At 37.0% G+C, this 9,558-nt stretch overlaps 2 long non-coding RNA genes across 2 annotated transcripts in view; one reads left to right on the forward strand and one right to left on the reverse strand.

Annotated features, from left to right (window-relative positions):
• Positions 1–6,748: 6,748 nt before the first annotated feature.
• Positions 6,749–9,558, forward strand: part of LOC137178762 (uncharacterized) — a 3,037-nt gene continuing 227 nt past the window's right edge. The window contains exons 1-2 of the long non-coding RNA XR_010927201.1: positions 6,749–6,804; positions 9,149–9,219. This is a non-coding gene — a long non-coding RNA (uncharacterized lncRNA). The remainder of the gene's footprint in view (positions 6,805–9,148; positions 9,220–9,558) is intronic.
• The window catches only part of LOC137178763 (uncharacterized), a 2,754-nt gene continuing 1,336 nt past the window's right edge, over positions 8,141–9,558 (reverse strand). The window contains exon 2 of the long non-coding RNA XR_010927202.1: positions 8,141–9,558. This exon is cut by the window's right edge and continues 274 nt beyond it. This is a non-coding gene — a long non-coding RNA (uncharacterized lncRNA).

The following is a 9,558-nucleotide window of genomic DNA, read 5'->3' on the forward strand; positions in this document are numbered from 1 at the left end:
CTCACCCATTTATTTGTCAGACTTCGTATGTTGTGGTCTGTGTTTTCTGTGCAGTTTTGTTGGATAACTGTGGATAAAATATAAAAATAAAAAAGAAAGTGAAAGTTATAGATTTATCAGAAAAAAGGTACTTTAAGTTCATATTCTGCAGAAAATTGTCCCCTGCATTAGTTATTATAATATATAGTATGCAGCGTTTTCCCGCCTGAAATAAAGAACGTCTCTGCTATCGTCTATAAAAACTATAAAAAACTGTTACAATTTTATCTTTTTAATCTGATATTAACCAGATCAAGATTCAGATAAAACAGGCAGTGGAGCTTCATCACACAGCAAAGGCCACATATTTAATGAGTGAGGTGATTGTTTCCACATCCAGCAGTTACGGATCAACATTATCATTCATTTGGAGTCGTGTTTCTGTCCACCAATATTCACTCTCTTTTAGCTCTGTTAAAAAGACTGTAAATGTGTCAGATATCCACTTGATATGAATAACTCAGACTGCTGAAGCCTCATATAAACTTCACATCAACTTTTAAATGACTGTGTGGACACACTGTGGATTTTGGCCTCCATCACTTCCATTGAAAGCACATTTGAAGGATCTTTTAATATCCAGTATGAACAGGAGGAATGATTACAGCAAGGAAAACCTCTTTCACTGTTCATATGGACACCTGACTGCTGTTTTAAGACACACGTGAAAAATTGTCAACCCGTCCTTTAAAGTTACCTGGAACATTTTGAACACTGAGTCTGTAAATAAAAGGATTTTCTTTCTACACAAAATTGACATCTAGTGTCGATCAGGTAGAATTACATCATCAGTAAAACCTTCATCACTACGATGAAGAGTACTCAGATCCTTTAAAGTACCAATACAGCAATGTAAACATACTCCATTACAAATAAAAGTCCTACATGAAAAATCCTCCTACAGTAAAAGTACATAAGTATTATGAGCTTGATGTAGTTAAAGTATTGCAGTAAAAGTAGTGGTTTGGTCCCTCTGACTGATATATTATTATATTATATATATTAAATGTGACCCCGACTACACACTGCTTTTTGTAAGACGTCAAAAGCCAAAAAGGTTGGAAACCACTGGTTTCATCTTTAACAATGTGTTGTATTTTAAAAGCTTGTTATATTATCCATTGTGTCAAATCTTCATGTGAAAAGTAACTAAAGCTGTCAAATAAATGTAGTGGAGTAGAAAGTACAATATTTCCCTCTGAAATGTAGTGGAGTGGAAGTATAAAGTAGCATCACATGGAAATACTAAACCAAAGTACAAGTACCTCAAAACTATATTTAAACATAGTACTCTGTAGTCAGTTCCTCTCCAGCACTGATCAGCAGTGGGTTACCAGCAGGGTTTTAAGGTCTGATCAGGGTTGGTTGGTTGCTCTTTGCTCCAGACTCCAAACTAAAGCAGTCTGAGTCTTTGACTGCACTTTGAAACTGTCTCCCATTGGATTTAAGATCTGTGGACGCCTTTAAAAAGCAGCTCAAGACCTGTTCAGACTTACCTTTGAGTAGTAGTGTTCTATTTATCTGATTCTATTTTATTTACTATTCTTATATTGTGTCTCTATTTTCTTCATCTTTTATTATGAAGCACTTTGTGACGTCTGACATAAAAAGTCACTTTATAATAAACTTTACTTACTTGCTTAAATTATTAAATGTCGGCCCTGAATCCAGTTAAGACAACTAAGTCAGACATCCTAATATTCATACGTACGTTTAATATGTAATATTATATTCACCACTTGCTCTTTAAGCTGTAAGTGATTCTAGAAAACTCAGAGCAACTTTAAATGATGACACACACACACACACACACACACACACACACACACACACACACACACACACTCTCTCACACACACACACACAAACACACACACACACACACACACACACACACACACATAACCACATACAGGTGACTTCCTGTAAAGGAGGAGCAAACAGGTAGAGAGTAAAGGTGAAAGTATTCAGTCAGACTCCATTTTAAAGTCAACAGAGCAGAAGGAGGAAAACAGTCTGAGGCAGGGTGAGTGTTAATATTATTGATCAATCAGCTGATTACTTTTCAGATTAATTGTTTAATTGATTAGACTGTGTCAGAAATCAGTGTTGACGTCTTCAAACGTTGTTTCCTTTGTTCTTTTCCTGGTTTCTGCGTCCTCACAGTGATGTAACGTGACACACTGGTTTGGTTTAAAATAGAGAGAAGTCACAGTTAAGAACGACTCAGATGTTTATCTGAAGTCTGTTTGTTGGATTCAAACCAGAGTCAAAGTTTATGTTTGTGATGCTGGAAAACACACATGGTTGTAGTTAAAGTCATGTAAACTAATAAGAAGCTGTAAAAGTAGTGAAAGATTTTCCTTTTTGTTTGCTGTCTAGTCATCGATTTCATTTTATTTCATTTCAAACTTTATTTAAGATTCTCGGAAAACCTTTGAGGGTGACCTTCATTTACAATGATGCCGAGATTACACATGGAAAAACAAACAAACAAACAAACAGAAAAAACAAGGAAACATACATAGTCAACAAAATCAGTTAAAACAATTACAGACAGGCAGTGAACAGTTATTCATTATATCCTGAAGTGTCCAAGAGGTGTGAGAGTATTCAGTTTTAGGTCACATTGTAAGAGTTTCCATGAGTTTGCTGCACCAACAGTAAAAGCTTCTTTCCAAGTTCAGTCCTGATATGAAGTACCTGAAGAGCCAGACAGTCACTGGAGCAGGTTAGAAGTGGACCAGAGTTCCAGTATAACAGAGATGTGATGTATGACGGTAGTTTTCCAGTCAGGGTTTTATAGATATACAGATACCAGTGATTATTGCGTCTCTCAGTCAGAGAAGGTCAGCCGACCTTATCATAGAGGACACAGTGGTGAATATTGTAGCCGTCATCAGTAATAAATCTCAGGGCTGAGTGGTAAACTGAGTCTAAAGGCCAGACTGCTGCTAACTCAGACTGCTGAAGCCTCATATAAACTTTACTAAACTTAAACTTTAAATGACTGTGTGGACACACTGTGGATTTTGGCCTCCATCACTTCCATTGAAAGCACATTTGAAGGATCTTTTAATATCCAGTATGAACAGGAGGAATGATTACAGCGAGGAAAACCTCTTTCACTCTTCATATGGACACCTGACTGTTGTTTTAAGACACACGTGAAAAACTGTCAACCCGTCCTTTAAAGTTACCTGGAACATTTTGAACACTGAGTCTGTAAATAAAAGGATTTTCTTTCTACACAACATTGACATCTAGTGTCGATCAGGTAGAATTACATCATCAGTAAAACCTTCATCACTACGATGAAGAGTACTCAGATCCTTTAAAGTACCAATACAGCAATGTAAACATACTCCATTACAAATAAAAGTCCTACATGAAAAATCCTCCAACAGTAAAAGTACACAAGTATTATGAGCTTGATGTAGTTAAAGTATTGCAGTAAAAGTAGTGGTTTGGTCCCTCTGACTGATATATTATTATATTATATATATTAAATGTGACCCTGACTACACACTGCTTTTTGTAAGACGTCAAAAGCCAAAAAGGTTGGAAACCACTGGTTTCATCTTTAACAATGTGTTGTATTTTAAAAGCTTGTTATATTATCCATTGTGTCAAATCTTCATGTGAAAAGTAACTAAAACTGTCAAATAAATGTAGTGGAGTAGAAAGTACAATATTTCCCTCTGAAATGTATAAAGTAGCATCACATGGAAATACTAAACCAAAGTACAAGTACCTCAAAACTATATTTAAATATAGCACTCTGTAGTCAGTTCCTCTCCAGCACTGATCAGCAGTGGGTTACCAGCAGGGTTTTAAGGTCTGATCAGGGTTGGTTGGTTGCTCTTTGCTCCAGACTCCAAACTAAAGCAGTCTGAGTCTTTGACTGCACTTTGAAACTGTCTCCCATTGGATTTAAGATCTGTGGACGCCTTTAAAAAGCAGCTCAAGACCTGTTCAGACTTACCTTTGAGTAGTAGTGTTCTATTTATCTGATTCTATTTTATTTACTATTCTTATATTGTGTCTCTATTTTCTTCATCTTTTATTGTGAAGCACTTTGTGACGTCTGACCTAAAAAGTCGCTTTATAATAAACTTTACTTACTTGCTTAAATTATTAAATGTCGGCCCTGAATCCAGTTAAGACAACTAAGTCAAACATCCTAATATTCATACGTACATTTAATATGTAATATTATATTCACCACTTGCTCTTTAAGCTGTAAGTGATTCTAGAAAACTCAGAGCAACTTTAAATGATGACACACACACACACACACACACACACACACACACACACACACACACACACTCTCTCACACACACACACACAAACACACACACACACACACACACACACACACACACACACATAACCACATACAGGTGACTTCCTGTAAAGGAGGAGCAAACAGGTAGAGAGTAAAGGTGAAAGTATTCAGTCAGACTCCATTTTAAAGTCAACAGAGCAGAAGGAGGAAAACAGTCTGAGGCAGGGTGAGTGTTAATATTATTGATCAATCAGCTGATTACTTTTCAGATTAATTGTTTAATTGATTAGACTGTGTCAGAAATCAGTGTTGACGTCTTCAAACGTTGTTTCCTTTGTTCTTTTCCTGGTTTCTGCGTCCTCACAGTGATGTAACGTGACACACTGGTTTGGTTTAAAATAGAGAGAAGTCACAGTTAAGAACGACTCAGATGTTTATCTGAAGTCTGTTTGTTGGATTTAAACCAGAGTCAAAGTTTATGTTTGTGATGCTGGAAAACACACATGGTTGTAGTTAAAGTCATGTAAACTAATAAGAAGCTGTAAAAGTAGTGAAAGATTTTCCTTTTTGTTTGCTGTCTAGTCATCGATTTCATTTCATTTCATTTCAAACTTTATTTAAGATTCTCGGAAAACCTTTGAGGGTGACCTTCATTTACAATGATGCCGAGATTACACATGGAAAAACAAACAAACAAACAAACAAACAGAAAAAAACAAGGAAACATACATAGTCAACAAAATCAGTTAAAACAATTACAGACAGGCAGTGAACAGTTATTCATTATATCCTGAAGTGTCCAAGAGGTGTGAGAGTATTCAGTTTTAGGTCACATTGTAAGAGTTTCCATGAGTTTGCTGCACCAACACTAAAAGCTTCTTTCCAAGTTCAGTCCTGACACGAAGTACCTGAAGAGCCAGACAGTCACTGGAGCAGGTTAGAAGTGGACCAGAGTTCCAGTATAACAGAGATGTGATGTATGATGGTAGTTTTCCAGTCAGGGTTTTATAGATAAACAGATACCAGTGATTATTGTGTCTCTCAGTCAGAGAAGGTCAGCCGACCTTATCATAGAGGACACAGTGGTGAGTGTTGAAGGCGTCACCGGTAATAAATCTCCTGGCTGAGTAGTAAACTGAGTCTAAAGGTCAAAGTGTGGAGGCAGCAGCATTTCTGTAAATTACTTCCCTATAATCTGACTGATAAGATAGTTGATTCAACAGTCCTCTTTCTACAGATCGGAGGGAAGGTGGATTTATTTCTGTATAGAAAGTCATTTTTGTGTTTTAATTAGTCAACAAGGTTCTTGATATGGTGGTTGAATGTGAATCAGTTGTCGAGCCAGATGCCCTTTAGATGTTTGAACCATTGACAGCAGAGATATGCAGATTGCTGTAGTCTGAGTTTTTAGATCTTGAAAAAAACATATATTTTGTTTTATTTGCATTAAGTATCAGTTTGAGATTAATGAAGGAATGTTGCAGTTTCTCAGATGTCTAATTGATTAGAATCAGCGATACAGTATAAAATAGTATCGTCCGTGTACCGATGGGTTTGGCAGACACGTATGGAAGACACAATTTCATTTATATAAATGGTGATTACATATTTTTTGGGCACAATGTGACGCTGTTTCCACTAGTGTTTACTGCTCAGACTCTATAGACGACTGTCTCAAGATGCAGAATCGACCTCCTTTACTCTTTCATATTTCCACTGTGGGTTGTTTGGACACATTGTCCATGTATGTTAAAATGAATTGTATATTGATCATTTACACAATGTAGATACATATGTAACAGTATATACAGTCAATACTTTAAAGATGATCAAAATATGAAAGTGAAATATAACAGATGTGATGGATATAATAAAATAAAAGTCCAGGTGAGCACTCTGTTAAAATCATAATTATATAAATATATATTATCTTTATGATCGTTATTAAACCATGTCCTCTTCTAAACATACAAACCACTTTATTCTTACAATATGTGACAGAACTTCTTCCTTAAGTGTGATGTCTGGTTCAGATGAAATAGGACAGTATGTTAACGACTTCACATGGATGCACTGAAACCCCATTAAGCCACTTATTTATATTTGAAGCATTATTCCGTTATTTCTGTGCAGTTGCTTTATTTTGTTATCTTGTTGATAAAATCACTAAAGTGCCAGTGGAGTGAAATTGCTTCAGATATATGATATACGAAGAACAAACATACAGACAGACAGAGATTCCTTGTTTTATACAGAGAGATGGTTTCTGTCCCCAATTAACTGATCCTAAATCTGAAACACACACACACACACACACACACACACACACACACACACACACACGTGACTTCCGGTAAAGAAGAAGGCGGGAGGAACAAACAGGGAGGAACACTGAAAGTGAAAGTATTCAGTCTTTTCTTCAGACTCCATTTTAAAGTCAACAGAGCAGAAGGAGGAAAACAGTCTGAGGCAGGGTGAGTGTTAATATTAGAGCTGTAAATAATGATTACTGTCATTATTGATCAATCTGATGATTATTTTTCTGATTCATTGTTTAGTTGATTAAACTGTGTCAGAAAAATATGAAATTACAGCGTTGACGTCTTCAAACGTTGTTTCCTTTTTTCTTTTCCTGGTTTCTGCGTCCTCACAGTGATGTAACGCTGGTTCGGTTAAAATAGAGAGAAGTCAGTAAAGAAGGACTCATGTCGGCCTCACACCAAACCACTTTTCAAAAGATGTCACTGTCGCAGACAAATTTCCAATGTCGGAATAAAATCATGAGAGTTTTGCCAGAGTTGTGGCGCGCTCCCGTCATTTCCACCGTTTGGTGTAAGGTGGTCAAAAAACTCAGTCCGAGCGTCTCAACTCAGTCTTTATCTCGTCTTGACGTTCTGATCAAATCAAACATGTTTAATATTATCCTGAGTCTTTAGTTTTGGCTCATGCAAATAGTGAAGGTGCGCTCTGTCCAGTACGGATTTACACATCGAGTTTTTTTTCCACCATGTGACCCCAGGGGCTCTCCGTAGTCCAGCACCAAACGTGAAGCAGCAAAGTGACTATAACGACCGAAATAAATCCTCAAATACCGTCACACACGATGGACGGTGAATTAACAATGTTACGAGTCGGTGTTTAATTCTGCGTGTATCTGATCCACCGTCCAGCACGTATTTTAGTGAGAAATGTAATTCTTGAAACTGTTCGCCTCTCATTCCCACCGTCTTCTCCCACTAAAATAGTGCAGCTAACCAACGGAGGCTGGTGGCGAGTTGAGGCGACAAAATCCAAAATGTAAAGTTTGTTCACAAATATAGTTTATCTTTATGGATTAAATTAATGCCGAGTTGACAAGAAGACTGTCGACATATGACGCCTTTTATCTTGTGTTTCTAGAATTATGTGTTTTTGCGGACACGTAAGGAATTGTTAATATGTCATATTTATTAGAGGAAGTTTGGCGTAATACTTTCCCCGGAGAGCGCAGGGAGTTTCAGTTTAATTCACTGCTACTATGTACATCTTTAACATTTTGTCACCACTACAGAAACAGCAGGTAGCTGTGAAAGTATGATAAGGTTGTCTGACGCTGACTGCTGTTAGTTATTGGTTTGACAGTCTAATATGTGTTTGTGTTGATTACTGACGGTGGCTGATTGTACTCAGTTTCTATCGGCAGTATGCAGTAAATGGTCGCCCTTTGTGTGTGTGTTTAAACTACTTTCCTAACATGATGTGTTTGATGGTTTTATTAATGACTCCTGATGAAACTTTAAAGCTCAGCATTCTCGTTGACCTTTAGCTTCCTTTTTTATAAGTCACATGAACATTTATTCACCCAGAAAAAACTAATATTTCTCTGTATAATATGACCTCCTCTTTCTGTCAGCTGCAGTGTATCTGCAGTTTATTTACTGTTTTTTGAAACATGATTTCAGGCCAGTTGGAGGAGTTAAACCTGTGACACTCACACCTGAATCTGTACAGTGGAGTGAATTGAGTTGCATTGTGGGTAATGTAGGCACCAGGTTTTGGCAGGAAAGAAGAACGTGTGGAATAAAAAATAATATCTCTGGTTCTGCTGCATTGATTTCGATCCTGTTTTTTAAACTATCTATTGTGAATCTGGCAATGTTACAGGAAAGAAATGCTGAATGACTTTAGTGCTCTTTTAGTTATGCATTCATGACGCCAGCTATATTACAGATTCTGTGTCTGAGGAGGTCATAGTGATCAGATTGGATGCGTAGAAAATAGTGATCCTACTTTTGGCCAAAACTGTGAGGAAGGGCACATAAAATTGTGAAAAATATATATATAATTTTAAAAAACTGCATAATGGAAGATCATCCCAAGAAAGGCAGTAAGAGGGTGCATCCTTCAACAATGTCTTGTTCAGTGACATTTCAATCGAAGAGCAAAAATACCTGCTGTGAGGTGCAGCCACAGTTTCTTCCTTTCCTGGTGTTTAGCTGAAGAAGTTGAGCGGACTCCAGGAATTGTGAAAACAGCAGACAGTCATTATTCTCTACTTCAATAAGAGTAAAGCACTTTAAACTGCCTTTATGTATGAAATTTACTGTATAAATAAACTTTCCTGCAGGTTTTGGCATCTAGCTCAACCAGAGGAAAAAGGATGAGTGTTTATCACCAACAACTGTAGCAGCACTAGTAGATGATACAAGAGGTTCAGTGGTTCCTCAAATCATATGCTTGTTGGCTCATGATCAGCAGCTGACCTCTGACCTCCCAGTTTAAGCACCAGGAATGAAAATGGTGAAGTGTAGTATCTCATCATTATTATTTTCCCTTCAGGTTTTTGCAGGACAAACAGCTCCTCTCAGCGTCCAACGTTATCAGCTGACCATTCATGAACTCCTGTAGAGGTATGTGAGGTAAAAATATAAAAGTTTATCCTTAAATGTGCTGTAATACCAGCAGAGGGCAGCACTTCATAAAAACATGATACTGTCCACTGAAAGTGCAACAATAAAAATGAGATATACTCATTTGATATGAAATACAGACATCAAAAGCTTCACACTTGGAACGTGGCTTCAAAAAGTTTGTTGTTTGCTTCCTCAGAGAGGATGTAAATGTATTCAGCTGGAATTCATGTGATAATGTGGATTGTCATGAGTTTTCAGTGGTGAAAAACTGAAACTATGAAAATAATCAAAGTTGTGATCTGTTTGTTCAAACAGTAGGTGATTTACATTTAACAT

This window comes from Thunnus thynnus, unplaced genomic scaffold, assembly GCF_963924715.1.
Source record: "Thunnus thynnus unplaced genomic scaffold, fThuThy2.1 SCAFFOLD_85, whole genome shotgun sequence".
Lineage (NCBI taxonomy): Eukaryota > Metazoa > Chordata > Actinopteri > Scombriformes > Scombridae > Thunnus > Thunnus thynnus.